This window comes from Narcine bancroftii, chromosome 3 (assembly GCF_036971445.1).
Source record: "Narcine bancroftii isolate sNarBan1 chromosome 3, sNarBan1.hap1, whole genome shotgun sequence".
NCBI lineage: Eukaryota > Metazoa > Chordata > Chondrichthyes > Torpediniformes > Narcinidae > Narcine > Narcine bancroftii.
This window is the reverse complement of record NC_091471.1, coordinates 279,350,095-279,375,399: the sequence shown is the minus strand read 5'-3', so window position 1 is coordinate 279,375,399 and position 25,305 is coordinate 279,350,095. Positions and strand designations below refer to the sequence as shown.

At 38.0% G+C, this 25,305-nt stretch overlaps 1 protein-coding gene across 10 annotated transcripts in view; it reads right to left on the bottom strand.

Annotated features, from left to right (window-relative positions):
- The window catches only part of mad1l1 (mitotic arrest deficient 1 like 1), a 1,066,498-nt gene that overhangs the window by 956,923 nt on the left and 84,270 nt on the right, over positions 1-25,305 (bottom strand). The gene's annotated exons all lie outside the window — the stretch shown is intronic.

Sequence of the window (25,305 nt, the reverse complement as noted above, 5' to 3'; positions counted from 1 at the left end):
AAAAACAGAAAATGCTGGAAACAGTCAGCAAGACAGGCAGCATCTGTGGAAAGAAAAGCAGATGTTGTTTCAGATGTAACAATTCAAAAGGGGTGAAAACAAGTTGCGGAGAATTTGGAGAAGGGATGCATAAGGGTGTGTCTGTGATAGTCCCAAGGCTTAGGTTGCTGTGTGGATAAGTTGAAGGAGGCATAAGATTAGTGGTGTACTGAAAAGATATAGTTGGGCGATGCAAAAGGTAAGAAAAAAAATAAGGACATCAGTTAAATGTGGAGGCTGGTGGCAAAAGAAGATGTAATCCCTGGAACCACATCCTTGCTCTGTCCGGGAGGAGAGGTGGTGAAAGCAGAGGCATGAGAAAGAGATAAGAGGAGAAAAACTGAACTTGTGTTACAGATCTGATAAAGACCAAGTAAGGTATCTAAAGTCACTGCATTTGAAGAGTCTGGAAGATGAGCTTCTGATCATCTCATTAGGCCTTGTCATTACAGTACAGAAAACCAAACAAAAAGGTGAGAGTGCAAGAGCGATGGAGAAATGAAGTGGCCTGGGATAACATTTGCAAATTCTACAATCACTCAATATGTATCCGTTTTCACCATTTCCCTGCAAACTTGTTTCATTTATTTCCTACATGTCTGCCCACAATTCCTCTCCTCTTACACTAAAAATGCATAAAGTTCCATTGGTTTTCACCCTTCCCCCAATCAAACTCCAATTCAACTGATCACACTTTGCAAATTCTGCCATCTCTGTCTCCCCTCCCCTTTCAACATTCCATAGTGGAGGGGAGACAAAGCTGTGTATAGAATAACATCCCATTAGCATACAATATAATTTTGGTTAGATGTTTTTACTCAAAATTTCTTGTAATAAACATTCTAAAAATGTCCAACTAATTATTTTCTTTAAACCCGAGTTTTCAGTGATTACTCTACCTGGAAATCCAGGTCAATCCAAGCACCAGCAATTCATTACTGCTTTTCAAAGTTCATGTTTATTGTCAGAGTACACACATAACAAAAAAAATATTCCTTACATTCTTTTTCCTGGGGGCCAGACAGAATTTCTACTTAGCTGTAGTGTAAACTGTACTCAGAAAAAGAAAGAAATGTAAACAAATTAGATAAATACAGAAAAATAAATGTCCTGTAGTAAATAATGTATGAAGTAAGAACCCTTAAATGAGTTTCTGATTGAATCTGTTGTTTAGGAGTTTGACAGTGGAGGAGTAGCAACTATTCCTGAACCTGGTGGTATGAGTCATGTGACACCTATGCCTCTTTCCCGATGGCAGCAGTGAGAACAGTGTATGTGCTGGGTGGTGTGGATCCATGGCGATTGCTGCTGCTCTCCAAAAGCAGCATTCCATGTAGATTTTCTTGATGATGGGGAAAGCTTTTCCTGTGTTGTACTGGGCTGTATCCACTACCATTTGCAAGGTTTTTTTTGCCCAGACATATTGGTGCCTCCCTACCAGGCCGTGATGCACCCAGTCAGCATATTTCCCACTATATATCTCTGGAAGTTTGCCAAGATTTCAGATGTCGTACCAAACCTCTGAAAATTCCTGAGGAAGTAGAGATGTTGATGTGCTTTCTTCTTGATTACATTAGTATATTGGGTCCAGAAAAGTCCTCTGAAATAGTGACTCCAAGGAATTTAAATTTGTTCACTGTCTCCACCTCTGATCTCTCCAATGATCAATGGATCGTCTACATTTAGTTTTCCCTTCATAAAATCTACAATCAGCTTCTAGGTTTTGGTGACATTGAGTGAGAGAGACATTGTTGTTGGTGCATCATTCAGCCAAGCATTCAATCTCCCTCCTGCATATTGACCCATCACCCCTTTTTATACAGTCCACTACTGTGGTATCGTTGGCAAATTTGTAAATGGTACTGTTGTCATACCAAACCACTCAGTTTTACGTGTAGAGCAAGTAAAGCAGAGGGCTAAGTAGCCTGTGGTTCTCCAGGGCTGATGAAGATTGTGGAGTATATGGCAGTGATCAGAACCTGGAGGAAAGGAAATCTAGGATCTAATTACACAGTGGGGTATTAAGGCTCAGATCTTGAGAGTATGCTGATCAGTTTTGATCGTATTGAATGCTGAAATGTAGTCATTAAAGAGCAGGATGTATGCACCTTTGCTGTCCAGGTGTTCCAGGGTTTCGTGGAGAACCAATGAGATGGTATCTGCTGTAGATCTATTGCTGCAGTAGGCAAATTAGAATGGATCTATGTCACTGTTCAGACAGGAGTTGATAAGCTTCAACACCAACCTCTCAAAACACTTCATCATTGTGGATGAACACCAATGGTCAATAATCATTTAGGCAGGTAACCACCCTCTTCTTGGGCACAAGTGCAAAGGAGACCTGTTCAAAACAGGTGGGTACCATGTCCTGTCAAAGCAAAATGTTGAAGATATCTATGAAAACATTGGCCAGGTTGTCAACACAGGTTTTCAGCACTCAGCCAGGTACTCCACCCAGATGCTTTTCTTCTCAGTGTATGACCTCAGAATTTAAACATTGATCACATGATTGAATTATCTATTGTCACATGTATATAGTGAAAGCTTTTGCTCTGCATGCTATGCATCAAGTCAATCCACTCAAGTAGTAATGAAAAAAGCAAAAATGCTGAGAGTACAGTTAATCAAAGAGGGCAGGGTACAGAGATAAGTACAGTTAAAACAATGAGACGACCCTGAAAGTTGATTGCAATGCATGCGAGAAGAGGATCTGCCAGGAGGACAAAGGATTGAATGGTCTTCCCCACTTCAATTTCTTGTATTTTTCAGTACCTTCAAGCAGAAGGTGCAACGGCTTCAAGTCTGGCACCTCTAGGTTCATGAACAATTTTTTTAAACAGCTATCAGGTTCTTGAATCTCACCATAAAACTGCTTGAAGAATACAAAAATTATCTGGACTGTTGATTAAGTTCATTTTCATCTGGCTGACTGTGGTAGACACATACAGGACATGATAATCACATAAACATAAAAATTCCACCTTTCACATCGTTATCCTTTCTTTGGTCTGTTTATCATCTTGAAGCCCCTCGAGCACCACTCAGCTGGGTACTGATTGTATTCTTGGATGTATCACATCGGCTCTTCATCTAAAGACTGATAATGGATTCTCATCTATAAAAATGTACTTAACAAGAAACATAAAATTGGAAATACTTTGCAATGCTCTGTGCAAATTTCTCAAATTAAATCTACGTCCAGGTGTTTCACCCTCCAATCAACTCTTCTGCAGTTTGATGGGGCGTATCAGTCTGGGCACTACAGTTGTAATTACCATTGCACTCCAAAGATAACTATGCATGTCTTCTGTTAAGAAAATAGTAACACAAATGCATAATTACACAAGATCCACAATTTTTCAAATTTTAATCGCAAGCCTCAAAGATGTGTTTTTCTATCCAAAATCAGAATTAGTCTCAAGAAGAAATTGTGGATCATTCAAGAACAGTGGACCTGAATAATTTCTTCGAAATTTTGAATATTAACTTGAAACACCATAATCTGTTTTCCAAAAATGAAAGGATCTGACAAGGCTGAATGACAAAGTAGCAAATGTGGTCCTATTCGTTTCAGCAGATCTCGCTGTATCCAGCTGTATCATTGTGTGGCATGGTAGTTGAAAAGCATTGAACCAGAAGTCAGTACAAAGGATCATCAAATAGCCAAGAAGATCACTAGTTTCCCTTTTACCTATCGACAACATTTACCGGGAGCATTACTTAAATAGGGCTCAAAGCATGATAGAGGACACTTTTCATCCAGCACACAGTTTCTTTGACCAACTACCATCAAGAAGGAGACACAAAAGCATCAAAATCAGGACTGCCAGGCTGGAAAGTCACTTCTTCCAGCACCCTGTGGGACTGAGTAAATCATCCTAAAATATTTACATCCATTTATTTTAAATTACAGGAATACCCCATTTTACGAATGCTCGAATTACAAAAATTTGTTTTTACGAAGAAAGCTGTGTTCACTTTTACGAAAGGATTTGAATGGGTTTTCGCTCTTACGAAAATAGCCTCCAACAGTAGTGAATGGGTCTTCGCTTTAGGTCATTTCGGCTTACGAAAGGATCCACAAGAATGATAGAGTTTTGTAAAGTGGGGTATATCTGTATATCTTTATGTTTATGTGATTATCATGTCCTGTATGTGTCTACCACAGTCAGATGATAATGAACTTGATTAACAGTGCAGATAATTTTTGTATTCTTCAAGCAGTTTTATGGAGAGATTCAAGAACCTGATAGCTGTTTAAAAAAATTGTTCATGAACCTAGAGGTGCCAGACTTGAAGCTGTTGCACCTTCTGCTTGAAGGTACTGAAAAATACAAGAAATTGAAGCGGAGGAGGCCATTCAATCCTTTGAGTTGGCTCCACCATTAATAAGATCATGGATGATCTAAACATAGACTCAGCCTATCTTCCTGCCTTTTCCCCATAACCCTTTAATTCCCCTACTTCCCAATCTCTTTGCATTTTAAATTGAGGCAGCCTCCACTGCTTCCCTAAGCAGACTTCCACAGATTAAACCGCACTCTGGGAAAAGCAGTTCCTCCTTAGCTCCATCCTAAACCAACTCCATTGAATCTTGAGGTTATGTCTCTCTGTTCTCGTCTCACTACTAGCAGAAACAATTCTCCTGCCCCTCTTCTTATCTATCCCTTTCATCATTTTATGTTTCTACAAAATCCCCTTACTCTTCTGAATTCCAGCTAACTCCCTCATCTCTGGAATTAACCTTGTAAGCCTCCTCTGCACTACCTCCAACACTAGTATATCCTTTATCAGGTAGGGAGCCCAACACTGCACAGTACTCCAGGTGTGGCCTCACCTGTACAGTTGCACCTTAACGTCCCTCCTGTTGAATTCAATCCCTTGAAAAATGAAAGACAACATTCCATTTACCTTCTTGATTACCTGTTGCACCTGTGAACCAAATTTATGCAATTCATGCTCCAATACTCCCAAGTCCATTTGTAAAGCAGCATGCCATAGACTTTCACCAAGTAATAATCTGATCTTTTTTTTCCTTCCAAAGTGGATGACCTCAATTTATTAACATTATAATCCATTTGCCAGGCTGTTACCCACTCACTTAACCTATCTATGTCTCTCTGCAGACTCTCCTCATTCTCTGCACGATTTGCCTTTCCAGTCAATTTAGTGTCACATCAAGATCTTTATTTTCTGACTTTTTTTGGTTTTTATAGACTCAAAGTAATTCAAACAACCAATACAATCTTTTTCAACATTCATGAAACGTGCAGTTTGTATTTTATTCCCCCCCCCCACCCCTGCCTCCAAACATATTACCATACCGATTATACAATTACTAATGGGGTTCGGAGCCCCCAACAAAATCTAAATAATTTAACTAAATAACAAAAGGAATAAATGGAAAAAGAGCTTAAAAAAAAACCTAAAATAAAACAAACTTAAAAAGGACTAAAAAGAAAACATGCACATCACATCACCTGACCATTTCCTTAACTCCACTCCTTTCTCTGCTGGGTCAGATTTTTATAATATCCATATTTTGAGGGGAGCTAGTCAATCTACATGCCTATGTATTTCTGGTATGGCTACCACACTTTAACGAATGTGTCATATTTCCCCCTTAGATTTTAAGTGATTTTCTCCAAGGGAATGCAAATCTGCAGTTCCACATTCCAATGTGTGGTATTGGTATTTAGTTGGGAGTCGTACTTCCACATATCATTTATGCACTTCCTGGCTATCGCCAAAGTGACCTTCACGAACTTAAATTTGATATTTGGACAGTCTAAAACTCACGGTCCCAAGGTCTCCCAGAAGGTACAACTCCAGGTCTTGTGAAAAATCCACCTTTGTAATGTTTTACAGAATGCCCCCCAAGTCTTTGCAGAAGAGTCTCACCTTTGTACGTAGCCAGGTGGAGTGGAGAAAGGTTTGAATCTCCACACCACACCTAAGGCACATTTCTGAAACTTCTGGCTTTGATTTATGTAATTTTTGTGGTGTGAGGAACAGCTGGTGCAAGAAGTTGAATTGCATTAATCTGTATCTAGCATTAATGACCACAGTCACATTGTCCAGATGCAGGTCTTGCCACCATTCTTCATTGATTGTTGTGCCCAAGTCTGACTCCCATCTCTCCCTCGACCTGTGTAAGCCTGGCTTCAGGCCCTCACTTTGGAATATGTAATACATTCGAGAAACAAATTTACGTACATTTCCCCTGTCGAATTGGAATCTCACATTACTACACCTAAGCAATGACAAAGACGGTCCAAATTGTTCCCTTAAAAAATATCTTATTTGCAGATAGCATAAGAATGTTCTATTAGACAGAGTCATCAACTGCTCGGATGACATGAGCTGCCTTTGTTTGTAACAGTTCCAACTAAATTTACCTGATCACCTTCTGACACCAGGTGTCCAGGATTTTATTACCCAGAGGCAAGGGTATTAACTTGTTCTGGGTCAAAGACTTTTTCGGAAACATCCCCACCTTTCATCCAATACATTGATTTATTCTTTGCCATATCTGAAGTATGTTTTAGTATGGGGTTACCTGATTTCTTTGAAATTAGTGTCCCGTTTCATAAATTCTCCTGGCAACTTTTCATCTATCACATCCAGCCCAATTTATGCCCAGGAGGAGGGGCCTACCCCACCTTAAAAGAGTGAGACGATAAACCTTGCCTCAGTTGCCAATAATATATTTTTTTAATCTGGTAATTTTAACCCCCCCCCCCCCCACCAAATTGTTCACATCGACATCTTCAATGGCTGGGAGGTTGGTGCCCAGAGTCGATTTGCATTGTCTGCCATTTTCTGCTGCCTCCTGTGTTCCTGAGCTATCAAATTTCAAGTGAATAACCAATCTTCATCAAAATGAGTCTTCATGTCGACAAAGCATGGGCTGGAGACATTTTGTCTGTACAACCACATACAACACAATGTGATAATGGAGTCCATTAGTGTCTTTGAAGTCTACATTTTTGTTCGAATACACGGAGGTGTTTGTCAATTGAGATGTCATCCCATTTATCTACAAATAATAAGGATGAGCCGTCTGCCTGGAAAAAACCTCAACGTATTTTGGGGATGTCTGCTTATTGCGCACAATAAAGACCTTTTGCATCTATTAGCGTTCAGTCTCCAGTTACAACTAGTCTCCAACAAGTGGAACTAATCTGCAGAACTAATGGGAAACCATTCAATTTAATCACCTCCACTTTTAAACCAAAATCACCCCAATCTCACAAGCCAAGGAGTAGCAAGCAGAAGTCAATCTCCAAGTCCTCACTGACTCATTCACTGGAGCGTACATCAGGATGGGCTTTACACGCAAAATCTGAGAAGCAAAGTCCTTGCCAATGAAGCCACTGCTGCACATCTTCCCATTAGTCAATATAGGTCCACAATGGTATTCAGAAAAATGCATCATGGAAGCCATCTCTCTTCAAAGGCAGACATGATAGAATCTACCACTGCTTTTATAACAATGTTTATTGTCATACACACGTACAATGCTCCTCTGCACCATAATTCTCTCTTGCTGCAGCCAAACAGGTATTTTGCAAAAAAAAACTATAAGAGTATACATTAAATTACCTACTACAGAAAGAGATAATAAATATAAAAGGTAGATAATAAATATAAGATAGTGCAAGAAAAAAATAGGTGTGTTTCAATCATGCAGACAGGTCTTTCTATGGTCCTGGAGTAGATCACAGTTCGGGTAGTAGCAGAAAAGGTCAGCAGCCTGATAATCAAAGGAAAAAATTGTTCTTGAACCAAGAAGTGCTGGACGTCAAGTTTCTGTATCTTCTTCCCAAAGGTAGCAGCGGGAGGAGGTTGCGAGCAGGGAGCGTGAATTACCAAATCTGTCTGCGAGGCAACTGGTTAGTGGGCATTCCATGCAATACATGTAGATCTTTAATCAGGTATTCAATTACATCATCCAGGTACCCAAGAGGGCGATAATAACAGGCCTCAATGACAGCCGCCCTGTGGCAGTGACCTCCACCATTATGAAATGCTTCAACTGTCTGGTGATTGAACGCATCAAAGCACACTTCCCAGAGATGCTGGAACCATTTCAAATCACCTATAGAAGAAACTGTTCCACAGATGATACTTGTCGTTCCACTCCGTCCTGGCCCACCTGGAGAACAACACCTCATATGCCAGACTGCTGTTCATTGACTTCAGTTTGGCGTTTTATGATAATTCCCCAGAGGCTAGTAGAGAAGTTATCCTCGCTGGGACTCAACACCCCTCTTTGTGACAGGATTCTGGACTTCCTAAAAGAAGGTCCACAGTCTGTATGGGTCAGTAGCAGAACATCAAGCACCATCACATTGAGCTCTGGCACACTTCAGGGCTTTCGGTGCTCAGCCCGCTCCTATTCACGCTACTGACCCACGACTGCATCGCCAGATTCAGCTCCAACAGTGTCATCAAGTTTGCAGATGACACAACAGTGGTTGGTCTCATCAGCAACAACAATGAATCGCACTACAAGAGGTGGAAAATCTCATGTTATGGTATGAAAGTAACAACTTGAATCTCAACGTGGACAAGACAAAGGAGATGACATGGACTTCAAAAGGATGAGGAACGACCAACCTCCACTACACATCAACAATTCTGCAGTAGAGAGAGTGGAGAGCACTAAGTTCCTTGGAGTTCACTTAACTCATGACCTAACATAGACACTCAACATTTCCTCACTGCTCAGGAAGATGCAATAGCAACTGCACTTCATGAGAAGACTCACGAGCACAAGGCTACCGGCCACTATTATGTCAACCTTCTATAGGAGATCTATCTGGACGGTTGCATCACAGTGTGGTACGGCTGCTGCAGAGAAATGGATCAGAGATAGGATCTTAAGAGTGGTAGAGAATCACTGAAGTCTCCCTCTCCTCCATCGACGTGATCTACTGGGATCATTGTCTGAAGAGGGCACGCAAAATCATGGAAGATCCCTTCCACCTTGCAATCAGCACCTTTCAGCCTCTGCCACTGGGGAAGAGATACAGGAGTATCAGAGCCAGCACCACCAGGGTGAGCAGAGCTTCTTCCCACAGGCAGAGAGAATGCTGAACGACCTAAGCAATTGTTCACACTGACCATTCGAGACTTTCATATGTGCAAAGCAATGTTTATTTATATAGATGAAATACTTGTCCTCCATATGTATTGTTTATCTATATGCATGTTATCAATGGTTATGTGCCTGCATGTTTTGCACCAAGGACCGGAGAATGCTATTTCGTCAGGTTGCACTTGTACAATCTGATGACAATAAACTTGACATGTGAAATCTTCTCAGACCAGACTTCTTCGAAAATAGAGAGATTGGTGTGCCTTCTCCAGATAAGCTAATGTGCTGGCTCCAGGAAGAGATCCTCTGATATGTGGACTCCCAGGAACCAGAAGGAACTAACCCTCTCCATTGCCATCCCATTAATGCAAATTAATCCCTTGACCCCCCCTTCCTAAAATCCATAAAGGTTCAAAGGTTCCATTTAATGTCATGTAATAGTAAATTAAAATTTAATATACATGTACTTCAACTTTTGCCAAGAGCATTGCCCAGCGCCCTTAACAATGGGAGAAAGGGAAGCAAAAGAGAATCCCTTCAGAGACAAATGTCCAGGGATTTGTCTCCAGGTGCTGTAGCCACAGACTCCCATTCAAACCAATGACATCCTAAGCTCCAGATCCAAACCTCAGATATGTTCAGGAGGCTTTCAACACTCAAGGCCCTTCGGGAGCCCTTCTTGCCCTCAGCATCCTGTCAAATCTCAGTTCTGATCCTGGTTCCCATGAGCTAGTCTCCAGCAGCCTTTGTGGGTCCTTTGACCGATAGCCACCAGCAGCCCACAGCCTGTGTGGGTCCTTCAGCAGTTGAACCCCTTACTGGTCTGCTGCCATGGTCACTGTCCTGTAGTGGTCTCCAATGCTGCTTCTTCTTGGGGGTAGGGGTTGTTCTCCCTATTTCTGGTGCCCTGCACCGTTCCAATGCTTCCCCAGAGTCTGCAACCCCTAATGGCGTACTGCCCAACTCAGGCGGTGCCATCTTGGGCACAGGCCCTGTGGTTGCATGTATTAACCTGTTTGGTCTTATTGACAGTATGCAAGATTGTCATTCCTGCACCTCACAACCATATTCTCTATCTCCGTCCTGTATTCTGACATCATATCCCAGTATTCAACCAGCAACAAAGGTGCTGTCAGCGAATTTATTGATTGCTTTGGAATGGATCTTGGCTACACAATCGTGTACAAGGAATAGAGCAGGGAACTGAGCATGTCAATGATCCACAGTGTACCAGTATGGCCTCGAATTGAGCAAAAAGGCATTTCTGAAACTTGGCAAAAAAAAACCTGTCTACCAAGAAGCAGTGATGTCCACCTTTTCTCTACCTCATTGAATTAAATTTCAGTTTCACTGTCAATTCTTCTAAAATGATTCTAGGGTTTTTGTTATCATTACTTTGTCTTGAAAAATCAAAGACCTTGCCACTGTAGACAATAACCTGTATTTCCTTAAATGAACTTTTCATGTGATCCAACCAATGATGTCCATTGTTAAAAATTAAATGTACAGTATACGCCCCTCAATCATGTTAATTAGGGATGGATTTTCAACTGCATGACAATTTCCATTTATTTAAAAGAGTGAAAACATAATTTACTAAAAACATAAACCCTTGTTATTTTGGTAATTAACAGTAGATATTGTTTGGAAATTAATGATTTAAAGTGCAACTCCTTGATATTTTGCCACAATTTGAAAACTCCTTTGCAGTCTTTCCATCAGTAATGACCAAGTTCTGCACCATAATGAGCTAACAGCACCACCTACAGCATAGAGACACTTAGAACATCCCCAAAATCATGCTCCATTCATATTAGTCAAAAACAATAGTCATGCAAAAGAAATTCCACCTGAATTTTGGTCCAAACAAAATAAATATTGTATGAAGCCTGTGGAAGAGAGCTTCTGGTCCTCTTCTGGAAATGCTGCAAAGCTGTCTTAATTGCACCCAGTGTGTGAACCAAAATGAAGGACAAACCATGTTGGCTTCTATCCTTACCTAAATCAAAGCAGTTGTCCATGAGAGAGCATTGGTTAAAGTGATGACAAAGTCTCACCTTCACAAGAGCAACAATCTGCATTGTATTGTGTGGCATAATAACATGCTGTTGTCTGAAAATAGATATTGCAACTCAAAAGTGGTAATTGAAGCTCAAAAACATGCACCATCATAATGTCACACATTTAAGACAGCCAGGGAATCAACACTGAACCAACTGGAAGGGCAAAAGAGCTGGTCAGGAACAACAGGCACACCTAACAACAAAGTATCAGCCTGGTGAAGATGCAATATTCAACCATTTACCTGCAAAACAACAAACAAAAAGCAAATGAGAAAGGTACCAAAGTAATCTCACAAATACAAGATCAGATTAAAGCTACAACTGGATACAGTTGTAAAGAGAGAAGAACACTATTCACCAACTGAATAATTACTGTGGCTACAAGAGCAGCTCAAAGCTTGGAATCATAAAATAGTTAACTCCCCACGTTGACATTCTGGGCACACCCATTTGCTTGCACTTGGTCCACATCCTCTAAACCCCCCCATACACGACATGATATACAGCCCTACAAACATATATGCATATAGATGTATACTTTCTTCTTTGACTTGGCTTCGCGGACGAAGATTTATGGAGGGGGTAAAAAGTCCACGTCAGCTGCAGGCTCGTTTGTGGCTGACAAGTCCGATGCGGGACAGGCAGACACGATTGCAGGGGAAAATTGGTTGGTTGGGGTTGGGTGTTGGGTTTTTCCTCCTTTGCCTTTTGTCAGTGAGGTGGGCTCTAAGATGTATACTAATATTTAAGTAAATACACAGAAATCGATTGAACTATATTAGTAGTTTTCAAACTTTTTCTATTGCATAGGGATGTGTTCACATTTATCAAACAATAAACATGTGCAGCAGGCACAAACTCTGTAATGCATTTTACCATATTAAAGGTTTTATCTATTTTATCTATTTTATGCAATATATAGACCATTATCCTGTCTGCCACCTATCCAATTCCATTTACAAATAAGAGGTATGCCATTTTACAGACTCCAAATAGTTAATGATTTGCATCAACGTTGACCCTACCTGAAATTAGTGAAATTGAACGAACAGTTTGGATGGGGAATACACCCAAATTTAAAACAAAAGTGTACTATTCTCTCCAGAGTGAAAGTGTAAAACCAGGGTTGCAGAAGTCAAGGGAAAGATGGGAGTCGGACTTGGCTGTAGTGATTCCAAAAAGAAGCTGGTCTGATTGGTGTAAGAACAGCCTGACATTAATTATAAATGCAAGACATGGACTGGTTCAGTATGATTTTTACACCAATTATACCTTACCCCACAAAAGTTATACAAATCAAAAGCCAAAATTTCAGAGATATGTTTCAGATGTGGAACTGAGACAGGAACTTTTCTACGTGCCACGTGGTTGTGCATGAAAGTAAGGCCATTTTGACAAGAAATTGCAGAAAAATTATCCAAGGCTTTCACGGGTGACCCGGAGCTGTATCTATTAGGTAACTTCAGGGAAATAAGTGACAAATTGACCAAAATCTCATTTTTTTAAATTCTGGAATATATTGTGATCACTTAGAAGTCCGACTCCCTTCATAGCATAATGGACTGTGAAAATGTACAGTTGTATACCCACGGAAAGAAAAATCACATATAACTTGAAGAATAAATATGACACTATTGTAAATATCTGGCAGCCGTACCTGGACAACATAGGGGCCCCGATACAGTAATAAAAAGGGAAAAAAAAGATATAAAAATAACTACTATACATACAAAAACTTAGTTTCCCCAACTGTACTCTATATACTTAAAATATACGTAAACTCTGACAGTGAACGGATCTGTATGTATGGAAGGGGGAAGAGAGGGAGAGAAGGAGGGACTGTTTTGTTTTTGTTTGTAGTGTTTGTGAGAAAAAGTTTAATATATTGTATATTTAAAATGTTGCTACGTATATTTTTTGAAAAATAAAATAAAATATTCAAAAAAGAGTTAATCTTCTTCATACTGCTTATATATTGTATCAGCTTGATACTTGAAACATTTCAAGAGCAAAAGAAAGCTCTCGTTAATTTTTTTTCCTCATCAAGGAAGGCAGTGAAACTTTTGTTCTGTTCAAAAGCAGGAACCACCCTGAAATTGAGGGAATATTACTGAAACAAAGAACATTCCATTTGTCTCACAGAAACAGGAATGTCTTGATATATTAAATTACTATAGCTACATATTTTACTTGGACAAAGTAAACAAAAGTTGTTGCTCAAAGTGAGAAAAAGATCTCCTTGGCAAAGAAGGGTGGTGGTGGGTTAGACTAATTTCACTCCTGTTCAAGGAAGAAGCAAAAATTTCTCAGACCATAATACTGTGATATGTACATATGGAGGATTTGACTTCCCTGATGAAAGTCAGTCAGTTGACACCAGGAAACTGGGAGAGATTCCAAAAGTGAAATTCGAAAAGTCTGCAGACACTGTGATTGTGGTAAACTCACAAAATTGATGGAGCAGGTCACACAGCATCTATAGGAGTTAAAGATATATAACCCAATTTTGGCCTGAGCCCAAAAATAGGAATGGGACTAAACGGTATGCAAAAGAGCTAGCACAGGCCCAATGAAATGAACTGCCACTTTCGATCTTCTATCAGATTGTAAATAGTCAATTTCAATAAAGTTGAAAAAATGAAAAAAGAATTATGATCTGAAAATTTAATATATTCCCGCTCAAAAGGCTTTATTTTAATAGCAATCTGCTGAAAATGTCCACATGGAACCATAGAACATTACAGCACAGAAACAAGCTCTGCAAAACTACTTTTCTGCTTTGTCTTACCAAGCTGCACCCAGACCATATCCCTCCAAACCCCTCCTGTCCATACATCCATCTAAAATGTTCTTAAATGTCAAATTAATTGGTAAATGCAGACTAAATTTTCCTTCTTGCAATTAGGCAGCTCATTCCATACTCCCATCACTCTCTGCATGAATAAGTTCACCCTGATGTTACCTTTAAACCTTTTCCCTTTCACCCTTAACCATGTCCTCAAGTTTTTAAATCTCACCTCACCTCAATGGAAAAAAAGCCTGCTTGTATTTACTCTATCTATACCCATCGTAATTTTGCAAACCTCTATCAAATCTCCCCTCAATCTAACTGTTCCTTGCAGCTCCGTTTGTCAAGTCCTGGCAACATTCTGGTCTTGGAGCTGGATTTGAGGTCCTGAGGGCAAGAAGGGCTCCTGAGGAACCTTGGGAGGAAAATGCTTCCTGATCATACTGGAGGTTTATCTGAAACTCAGGTTGCCAATGGTCTGAACAGGAGCCTATGCGGCTGCAGAAATTCACGGCTACTCAGTGTCTTTGTAGGAGCTCTCATTTGCTTTCTTTCTCTCGCAACGTAAGGAGTTCCGGGGAACACTAATGGCCACTTTTTGTCTGCCTTAAGGCAGATAGAAAGAAATTTCATGTATTACATGTTCTGTACTATTACATGACAATAAAGGAATTTTTTTGAATATTTTATTTAAGATTAACACATATATAATTTTTAAAAATTAAAAACATATATCACATTGTTACAGGGTTATTGATTAAATACATGTTGATTTAGACAAAGAAAAAGAAGAGAAAAATAAAAAAACTACAAAAGAACCCCAACTAAACCCCCTCCCAACCGCGAATCCGTTCTACCCTGCACTAAAAAACTATACTAGACTACAAAAAAAACTAACTTACTAAAATACATAATGAATATGAATATATATTGAATCGGATTGCTTCAGGAAATGCACAAAGATCCCAAAAACATTTCACAAGAAAACATTATTTATTTATGATGGGAAGACTTCTCTGGTCTGTCAGATTCAAAGGAATGATTTATAAATTCAAACCTAATGTTCGAGTATACGGGCCCCAAATCTATCAATATATTTACCTCAAACTTTTAATCTCTGTTTGCCATCTTCCTAGTGTTAAAGAAACATCTGGTTTCCAAGTGACAGCAATACATTTCCTTGCTATCATCAGAACTAATTTAACAAATTTCAACTGAAAATTTGATAAACATAATTTAGGAGTTATATTTTCTAAGTTTCCCATCAAAAGTAACTCAGGATTCAACTGAAAAACAACACTTAACTTGTTGTAAAAATTTACTAATACAAATCCAAAAGGTTTAACTTTTGAACAAAACCATGTAGAATGGAAAAAAGTTCCAATATCTTCACATCTAAAACATTGAGCCAATCTAATGAATTTCTGAGGTGTAATAAATAGCTGATGTAAAAAATTATTATGAAGTAATCGATATCTTACATTATGTATTAGACATAACATCTTTAGATAAATTTTGCCAACTTTGTTGATCTATCAATATATTTAAATCTTGTTGCCATCTTTCTCTTGACTTAAATAAACCTAATTTAGGTGCTTTCTCTTGTAATTTCATATACACTAGAGATAAACTTCTTAATAATTCCATCAACAATCAACTGCTCTAAATCTGTAAAAACTTTTAATACCATATCTGGTCTTAATTTCTCTCTTAGGCTCTCAATTGAAAATAACAAAAGAGTATTACGTGGGATATCATATTTAATTCTTAACTGATCAAATGACATCAATCTACCACTCTCATAACAATCTCCTCTTTTAAAAATTCCTTTGTATACCATATATTTAAAAAAGGGCTATCCTTTGAAAAAAAAATTATGAGGATTAATTCATTTTTGGTAACAAAAGACTTCCATCATTTTTGAACAATCTTATTCCAAATATTAATCAAACCTTGGTTCCCATTTATAAGTAAATTCCTCAGGTATATTTTCTCCAATTTTATTTAACATAATTTCCACTCACGACGGTTTAATATTTCCAAATAAAGAAGTGAGAAGCCTTAATTGTGCTGCTTTATAATAATTCTTAAAATTAGGAAGTTGTAATCCACCCAATTCATATTTCCATGTTAATTTTTCTTATGGTATTCTTGCCATCTTACCTTTCCAAAGGAATTTGCTAACTTGTTTATATAATTACTGTAAAAAATGTTGAGGTATGAAAAATGATAAAGTCTGAAACAAGTATTGAAATCTCAGGAAAATATTCATTCTAATACAATTAACCCTTCCAATTAAAGTTATAGGTAAGTTTATTCATTTTTAAGTAACAGAATAAAGTTTAATTTGTATATTTTTTTCAAATTATTATCTGTACATATTCCAAAATACAATCCTGACATCAGTCCACTTAAATATCTTTTTGACATTGTGAATAATCATCTTTTCCTATCCATTACTTCACTTTTATCTCAATTTATTTTATAACCAGAGACTCTTCCATAATCTATCAATTGTTTATAAAGTCTAGGTAATGATAATTGTGGTTGAGTTAAGTATACCAACACATCATCTGCAAATAAACTAATCTTATGATCAGTTTGGTTAACCATAAAACCTTTTAACTTTTGTTCTATACGGATCATTTGTGCAAGAGGTTCTATAGCCAAAGCAAACAAAGTTGGAGAAAAAGAGCATTCTTGACTACTTGATCTAGTCAAATGAAATGATTGTAATATCTGCCCATTAGTTATTACTTTAGCTTTAGGACTTTTATAAAGTGTTTTAGTCCAATTTACAAAATTAAATCCAAAGCCAAATTTACCTAAAGCTTTAAATAAAAATCCCATTCTAATCTAGCAAAAGCTTTTTCTGCATCCAATGCAACTACAACATTTAAATCTTTTTTTGAGCTAAATTAATTATACTTAATAATCTTACCATATTTTCAGAAGTTTGTCTATTTTTAACAAAGCCCGTTTGATCCATATTTATTAATTCAGGAAGTCAATTATTTATTCTATTTCCTAATATCTTAGCAACAATTTTATAATCAACAATTAACAAGTAAAGAGATCTATATGAAGCTGGTTTTATTGGAACTCTGTCTTTTTTAAGGCTAACTGTAATTATTGCTGGAGAAAAAGTTTCTGGAAGAACATGTAGCCGAAAGGCTTGTTCTATTACCTGCATAAATAAAGGAATTATTAAATCTTTAAATTTTTTATAAAATTCCACAGGAAATCCATCCTCTCCAGGAGACATTATTCTGTAAACAATTAAGTGCAGAAATATTATGAATTAGGGGAATGATCTCAAAGTTTTGGCTTAGCAATTAAAAGCAGAACAAGCTTCAAGAACAATTAATGCAATACAATGAGATAATAAGAAAGTGACATTTAAACCACAAGAAATAAATGAAACCTTTAGGAAAATTTATGAAAAATTACACACTTCAGAATAATTACAGTTATAAATAACTATTTGTCACAAATAACATGCCCAGATTAACTGAGATAGACAAAGGCAATTTGGATGGACCATTGACTGAACAAGAAGTTAAGGAAGCACAATAAAGGAATCTTGAAATCTCTTCTCCATTCTTTCAATCTTATTAATATCCTTCTTGTAAATAGGTCACCAAAACTGCACACAATACTCCAAATTTGGCCTCACCAATCTTTTATACAACTTCACCATAACATTCCAACTCTTATACTCAATGCTTTGATTTATGAAGACCAATGTGTAACATGTAGATTTCCTACACTAGAATGCAAAGTACAGTTATAATATTCCATTTTTAACCTGGTCTCTCAGGACGAACAAGCTGAATTTTTTTTGAAGTATTAGATCCTGGCTGCCATCCCAGTCTCAAGCTTGTGTATTTCCTTGACACAAACCCTCTTGTGAGACCAAAACAGTCTCATATTCAGAGATGTATAGGGCAACCTGACTTCTCGTCAAAATTTACATTCATGCTTATAACTTAAACATGAAGTAACAGAGACAGCAGTGATTGCACAAAGTACCTGAAGCATTAAAATTATGTTGTAATCAATTTTTTAAAATATACCAATGATCGGGGAAGAGATGCAGGGGTGTCAGAGGCGGCACCACCAGGCTGAGGAACGGCTTCTTCCCACGGGCAGTGAGAACGCTGGACGACCAAAGGAACTGCTCCCATTTACCATCAGAGACTCTCATATGTACGAAGCAATAATTATTTATTTGTCTTAAAAAGCAGCCTCTATCTTCAAAGACCCACACCACCCAGGTCATGCCCTCTTCACTCTGCTACCACCAGGGAAAAGGTCCAGGAGCCTAAAGACGAGCACTCAGCGGCATCAGGACAGCTTCTTCCCCGCTGCCATCAGATTCATGAATAATCAATGAACCAGAGACACAGCCTTACTTTTCGTGCCCTGTTTTGTTATTATTTTATTTATTTTTATAGTTATGCTGTAAGAGGGTTATAATATGTATGTTTGCCCTATAATGGTTCTGCAAAGCACCGAATTTCATGACTTACGCATGACAATAAATCCTGATTCTGGTGAAATACTTGTCCTGCAAATGTAGTGTTTGTCTGTATGTGTATTATGTCCTGTTGTGTCTCTGTATGTTTTGCACCAAGGACCGGAGAACACCGCTTCATTGGGTTGTATCTGTACAATTTGATGGCAATAAACTTGACTTGAAATACCAATAGAAGGTGTCATAGCTTGTGATGCAACTTTACATTGACTTACAGAGCACACTCAATCTGCTAAAAACATCGAAGGTCGCTACCATTTTGCATACAAGAATAAAAGAAAAATCACTCAACAATACAATGTTAAACACTGGAAACTTTTTAATGCTTTTTAATCTCTAACTTTATTGTCACTGAACACACAAGAGACAATTTTAGTACAGCAATAAAGCAAACCACAAGAATTAGAAAATAACCATGTGTAATGGAAGATTCTAACCTGTTTTTTTTAATTTGCAGCTCTTGCTTTCGCAGGGCTGAGAACCCATTTTTTTTTAATTTGCAGCTCTGGGTTCTGCAAGGCTGAGAACCTGCTTGTTTTTAGAATCAGCAGACATAAGCTAAATTCCACCGAGGGGCCAGAGATGCTGTTATCTGAAGAAAGGACATCTGTGTACCAAGAACATTTAATCTTCCTGCTTGTTTTGGTCACAGACTGTCAGAAGCCTAGCCTTGATGCAAAATAAACCATTGTATTCAAAGTGATAAGCTGAAAATTATGTTATTCGTTAAAAGCCTAGCATGCTAGCTTGCTCGCTTATCTTTCTTGCTGTGCTGGGAATAGGTGCTTGGGTAAGCAGTTTTTGGGTAATATACGCCATGGTCCCGCAGCTGAAGTTTGAGACTCTCCGAGAGGTGGCAACATCTCTCAGCAAGAAGAAGAACTTCTGGAGTCCAGCCAACGTCCCAATCAGGGGAGGTGAAGAAGCTGCTACCAGCGCCCTGACAACCTACTACAAGTGTGCAGTCGTTGCCTCGCTTCGGCAGTTGGGACCAGTCCAAGCGTTGATAAGTATAGTTGGGAAGGGCTTGCATATTGCAGTGTGAAATCAGTTTTTGAATTTGTAATAAACATTTGTATAATCTGAACTGCTCTCGATGTGTGTGTCTATTTTCTTTCGGTAGCTCAAACACTGTGACCAATCTAAAATGAACAAAATGAGAGGTATAAGTTTACCCAAGACACCATGATCAATGACAATTGTACATACACAAGAGCAAAACAGGAGAAAGCATTACTAGATCTGCTTTCCTTCAAAGCATTGTGCTTCAGTGGCACTTCTGGACCAAAACAAAATGAAATAAATGCAATAAAATTAATACTTGCAATATAAAATGAATACTTGCAATATAAAATGGTCAATGGTTACTAATAATGAGCTTGCATCTTATTTCTATACTGTTCTAAATTATATTCCAGTTATTCAAATCAATTAAAAATATCATGTAAATTGGCTAAGGGGACCATAATTTCGAGGAGCAGAATAAAGGTGGCTGAGGAGCAATAATGGCATTCATTGATCCTGATGTCATAAGTGATTCATTAAACGTCAACTTTCTCTATCAACTTCAACTTTCCAAACTCTTATTTTCACAAGAAATAACTTCCCTCAAGAGCCTCAGGACTTGGGGTGGTGCGAGATAGACAAATGTTCAAGATTAGAGTTAGAGAAAGAAAACAATACCTTCAAGCTGATTCAGCACCCTCCCATTTCCACCAACTCAACATTAATCCCAAATATTTGATTCTCCGTGAACTCTCATCAAATACTACCTGTAGAATTCACCTGTAAAGCAAGGCAATTTACAATGGTCAATTACCCTGCCAACCAGCTTGGAGACACCTGAAGAAATCCCATATTGACACAGGGATAGCGTCCAAACTCCACACAAACATTACTTGAGCTTCTGACACTGAAACAGTGGCATTATCAGCCCAGTCACAATGCTGCCCTGATTGCTCCAATTAATATCCCATCTCGCTTTCAATGAACTATTTTTTCAATGTTGCAAGACTGAGTTTAAAGAAAGTACTGAACAGAGTCCGAAACAAGCATATACCAGGCCTGGCAAACCAGGGCCCTGAGAGTTTAAAAGGAGTGAATGGACCCCCAATGAATTATGCTTGGGAACTAGAGCCCCATTATGTTTAAGGGGAGTTCAGAAACGATGGCTCTGATAAAACTTAAAGAAACACAAGAAACAAACAGACAAGCCTGATTTCAAACCACCAGGATTTTTGAAAAATTATCTGAGATTAATCCTAAGTTTAAATAACAAGCATCAATGCAAGTGTTCTCTATGACTGTACGCGGAATCAGCAGGTATTTTGTCCAACTTTTTAATCGTGACATGGGTAAGAAAAGGAAGAATACAAAGGAATCATCCAGAAAATTATAAGTAATAGAACCTTAAAAACAAGAATAAGAGCAGGCATATGCAAGCCTGAACTTGAACTCCATTTCCTATGCAATTTCCTAGGTCAAAGGTTCAAAGAAAAACTTCTATGGTATTTGACACAATCCATCACATGCTCTTTCAAAAAATGATGAGTAAGCAAAGACAATATTCCTTCGTCAAAAACAACCCTAAGGATTACTTGTTCAATGTTCCTTTTGAAAGATAATACTTGCATCAGTGCAGGACACGTTCAGATTAAAGCTGCAAAGGTAGCCCGTACTTTTGAACTCACTCTATGGAAACTGATATCAAAACTTCCTGGTGAAAATGCTGACAACTAGGCTATAACTGTCATGTTATTAAGGTCTGTTGAAACAATCAAATTAGTTAGCTGGACCACTCAGGCATCAATTAGTTTATACAAATATGTGTCCCACTGAGTCATGTGATATTGTTTTCCTCAATTGCAGAAACATTAAATGCCTTGTATTTCAATTGTCAGTCGCATAAATACTATACAAGGATCAATTATTCCTAGTTCAAGTATAAAGGTGGAATAACCTAAGCCTTCGATTCCTATTATGAATTTGCCACAAGGAGAAGCTGCCAGAGTTTGGGATAAATATGGCAAGTTTTCCTTTATTTTGCTTATTCCAAATCTTATCAAATATAGATTCTAACAGGGAGGTTCAATTCATTTAACATAATGCTGCCTCATTCAATAACAAAACATCACTCAAAGTATTGAACAGAGCAAGAAAATGATAATGGGCATCTCAAACTAAAACTTGTACATGGAGTGAGCAGCAGAGATCATTAGAATGAAGAGAAAGCTGCAAGCAGATTTTTTTTGCAGAGAAGTGAGAAAAGGCCAATTTCTGTTTAATGTCCATCTTCTCAATTTTTAGTGTGCATCTTTCTCTACAAAAGATGAAAATAAAAAAACTGTGGAACATATTCATTTTCCTGCACTTTATACTGTGTGCAAAACTGTGTCCAGCAAGTATTGGAGAAGGTCAAACTGTGAGATGATAGAGACAAGGTTTTAGGCTGCCATGATTTTTATCTGCAGAGAAGAGCTATCTATGAATGTAAATGGGGAAAGTTTCAGAGACAGAAATAATTAAAGCAGACTAAATACAAAGAGGACCAACCCAAAATCAAAGGTTGCACACACCAGATAATTACAGTAAGAGGAACATGGATGCCGGCAGGAAATCAACATTTTCATTTTGCTTATATTGTAAAAAAAAGTATCTAATTATATTTATTATTGGGTAGAATCTCAAAAACTTGCTTTATTACACTGATCGATGGTCCTGCATTTCATGCTCACACTCATTGTTTATGTACGTACATTTCTCTATCTTTAGATTTATAATCTCTAGCTGCATACCTCAATGCCATGGCTTAGATACTTAAATATTTCCTTCTAACCCAAATTATCCTTTGATTTTATCAAGAAGCCTTGAAGTCAACATGAAACTATGTTTAGATTTAAACTGCTAATTTTGCTTTAGAGTTGGTCAAAATTCACATCTATAAACTGAAAAATATGTTAATTAGCTACCTTAAATATGCTCTTTTACTAAAAATTCTCAGTGCCATTATCATTTACAGTGCACAAAAAATCAGAGATAAATTCTCTGCAATAACTCGAGTACTATTTGAAGGACATACAAGAGGAATCAGGCTTGAAATCGGAGATTAAAATCATTTACATAAGTAGTGTTAAGAATATTTTTGAGGAAATCGAAGTGATGAATGACATTCCTCAGATGGAATATTCTTTACTCTTTACTTGACAATTCCAATGCTTTAAACAAGTACTGTAGTAAACTTTCAGGTGTAAAATACTTTATCCATGAAGTTACTTTCTATTTTCAAAGCATAATCACAAAGGAAGAGTAATATTTGTGAGGATTTAAACTTTCACTTAAAATTAAATAATTAAACCTTGTCCATCCCTGAAGAAACTCAAAACAGCCAAGTATCAGTTGGAAGTACAATTCCACATTTAATCCTGTCAGTAAAAATCATCAGGTTTCAATGGTAGCATTCTCCAATGACAAGCAACGCCAATTTCTACTGTGACGAGCCCAAAGGACCCCAAAACCCAACAGCAATAGACATTCACCAAGACAAGTAGTTACTTAAACAAAATGTTTTTAATTATCCTAAAAAAAACAGAATCAAACTTTAACTTATCTCTATTAACTTAACTAAACCCAACTTAACCCCCTTCTAATTCTAAGCACACGTGTATGATGTAATAAAAGTTCCTTGGTTCTCAGTTCAATCTCACTTCTCATTCTTCCAAGTTCTCTGGTTGCAGGCAATTCTTATACTGTGCACAGAAGTTAGCATTAACAAAGTTCACCAGGCTTTGGTGTTTAACAGGGGAATGGTTACCACTCAGGAGGGTTCTCGTAGGGTTTGCAGAGGGAGATTTGTTGTTCCATAAATGAGATACCACCAGTAGTCACCGCAATGTCTCGCTGATGAAACGTGCCCCATCAGGGTTCTCCAGATGGTAACCTCTTTCTTTCAGGCTATCACAGAGTTCCTTTCTGTTTCACATATTCAAAGAGAAACATCAGACAGATAGCACTTTCAGCCATCCACCTCTCTGGAACTTTCTGTTTCCAACCAGCTTCTCCAGGCTTGCACTGTTCAGTTGCTTTCAGTGTCACACACACCAGCTGAGGGAGCTTGTTATGCTTGTCTCCTCTCTTTCTCTCTCTCTCTCTCTCTCTCTCTTCAATTGCCAACTGCCAGGAAGCCCATGTGACTCTCTCACTTGCAAAAACCCCCACCTTCTTCAGCAAACAACAGGAGTTATCCTTCTTGTTCAAGCTGTTGTCTTAGGTAGAACAAAACCCAAGAGTGACCTTTCTGTGAGCACTCTGTAGGAACTTGCAAACAAGCCAGTTTGTCTCCTCCAAGACAACGATCTATTCATTTCATGACATCATTTCAATTAGCACCTACTTGTGAAATGTGCACATCATTACTATTTGAATGGCAATAGATTGGGAGATAGGGAAGTGCAGAGACCTAGGGGTTCTTGTGCACCAGTCACTGAAGGCGAGCATGCAGGTACAGCAGGCGGTTAAAAAGGCAAATGGTATGTTGGCCTTCATATCAAGAGGATATGAGTATAGGAATAAGGATACCTTGCTGCAGCTGTACAGGGCCTTGGTGAGACCATACCTGGTGTATTGTGTGCAGTTTTGGTCACCTTATCTGAGGAAGGATGTTCTTGCGATGGAGGGAGTGCAAAGGTGATTCACCAGGCTGATACCTGGAATGGCAGGAATAACTTATGAGGAAAGATTGTGCAATTTGGGATTGTATTCGCTGGAGTTTAGAAGATTGAGAGAGGATCTCATAGAGACATATAAAATTCTGGCAGGACTGGACAGAATGGATGCGGAAGGGATGTTTCCGATGGTGGGGGAGTCCAGAACCCGGGGCCATGGTTCGAGGATAATAGGCAAACCATTTAGAACCGAGATGAGGAGGAATTCCTGTGGAATTCATTGCCTCAGAGAGCAGTAGAGGCAGATTCATTGAATATATTTAAGAGGGAATTAGATATATTTCTTCAGTATAAGGGAATTAGGAGAGAGGGCGGAGATGGGGTATTGAACTTTAAGATCAGCCATGATCTCATTGAATGGCAGAGGCAGGCTCGAAAGGCCGAATGACCTACTCCTGCTCCTATCTTCTATGTTTCTCCAAAGTTTCTGCAATGTTACTGAATATAAATTCTTAGTATTTAAAATAAGATCTGTTTTAAAATGTGTGTATGTATGTAACCCACTCTAATCTTACAAAATTCCTCCCAATATTTATCCATTACACTATTTACACTTTATCAAGCTTTCCGGATCAACTTTTAAGAAACATGTTAATAAACAATACAAAAATATCAACACCTGGAAAAGAAATACACAAATGAACAAAAACAAAATATATATAATTTGCCTGAAAGTCTGAGCACAGTTTACCAATTATGATTTGTTTTCTGTTTGGAAAAAATGCCCACCCTTTTCTCCCTGGTTTTGATGATAAGGAAAATGGAATAGTTGCATTAGAATTCAACTGCTCTCCCTTCATTTCCCAAGGCACTCACTCACAGTAATCACTATTAATTCAGGAATGATTGAGCAGATCTACAATAAATTCAAAACCTAATATGAAGAAGCCAATGGGTGCTCACATTCCAAATGCTTCAAAGAAATTAAGAATGTTGTAATTGACATGTCGGAATGAACAAAAAAATGTAGTTACTTACATTACTAAATTTGCTAATTTTTTTAACATTCATAAGCCATTCACTGAGAAAAAATAATATACAGTTCAAATCACAGA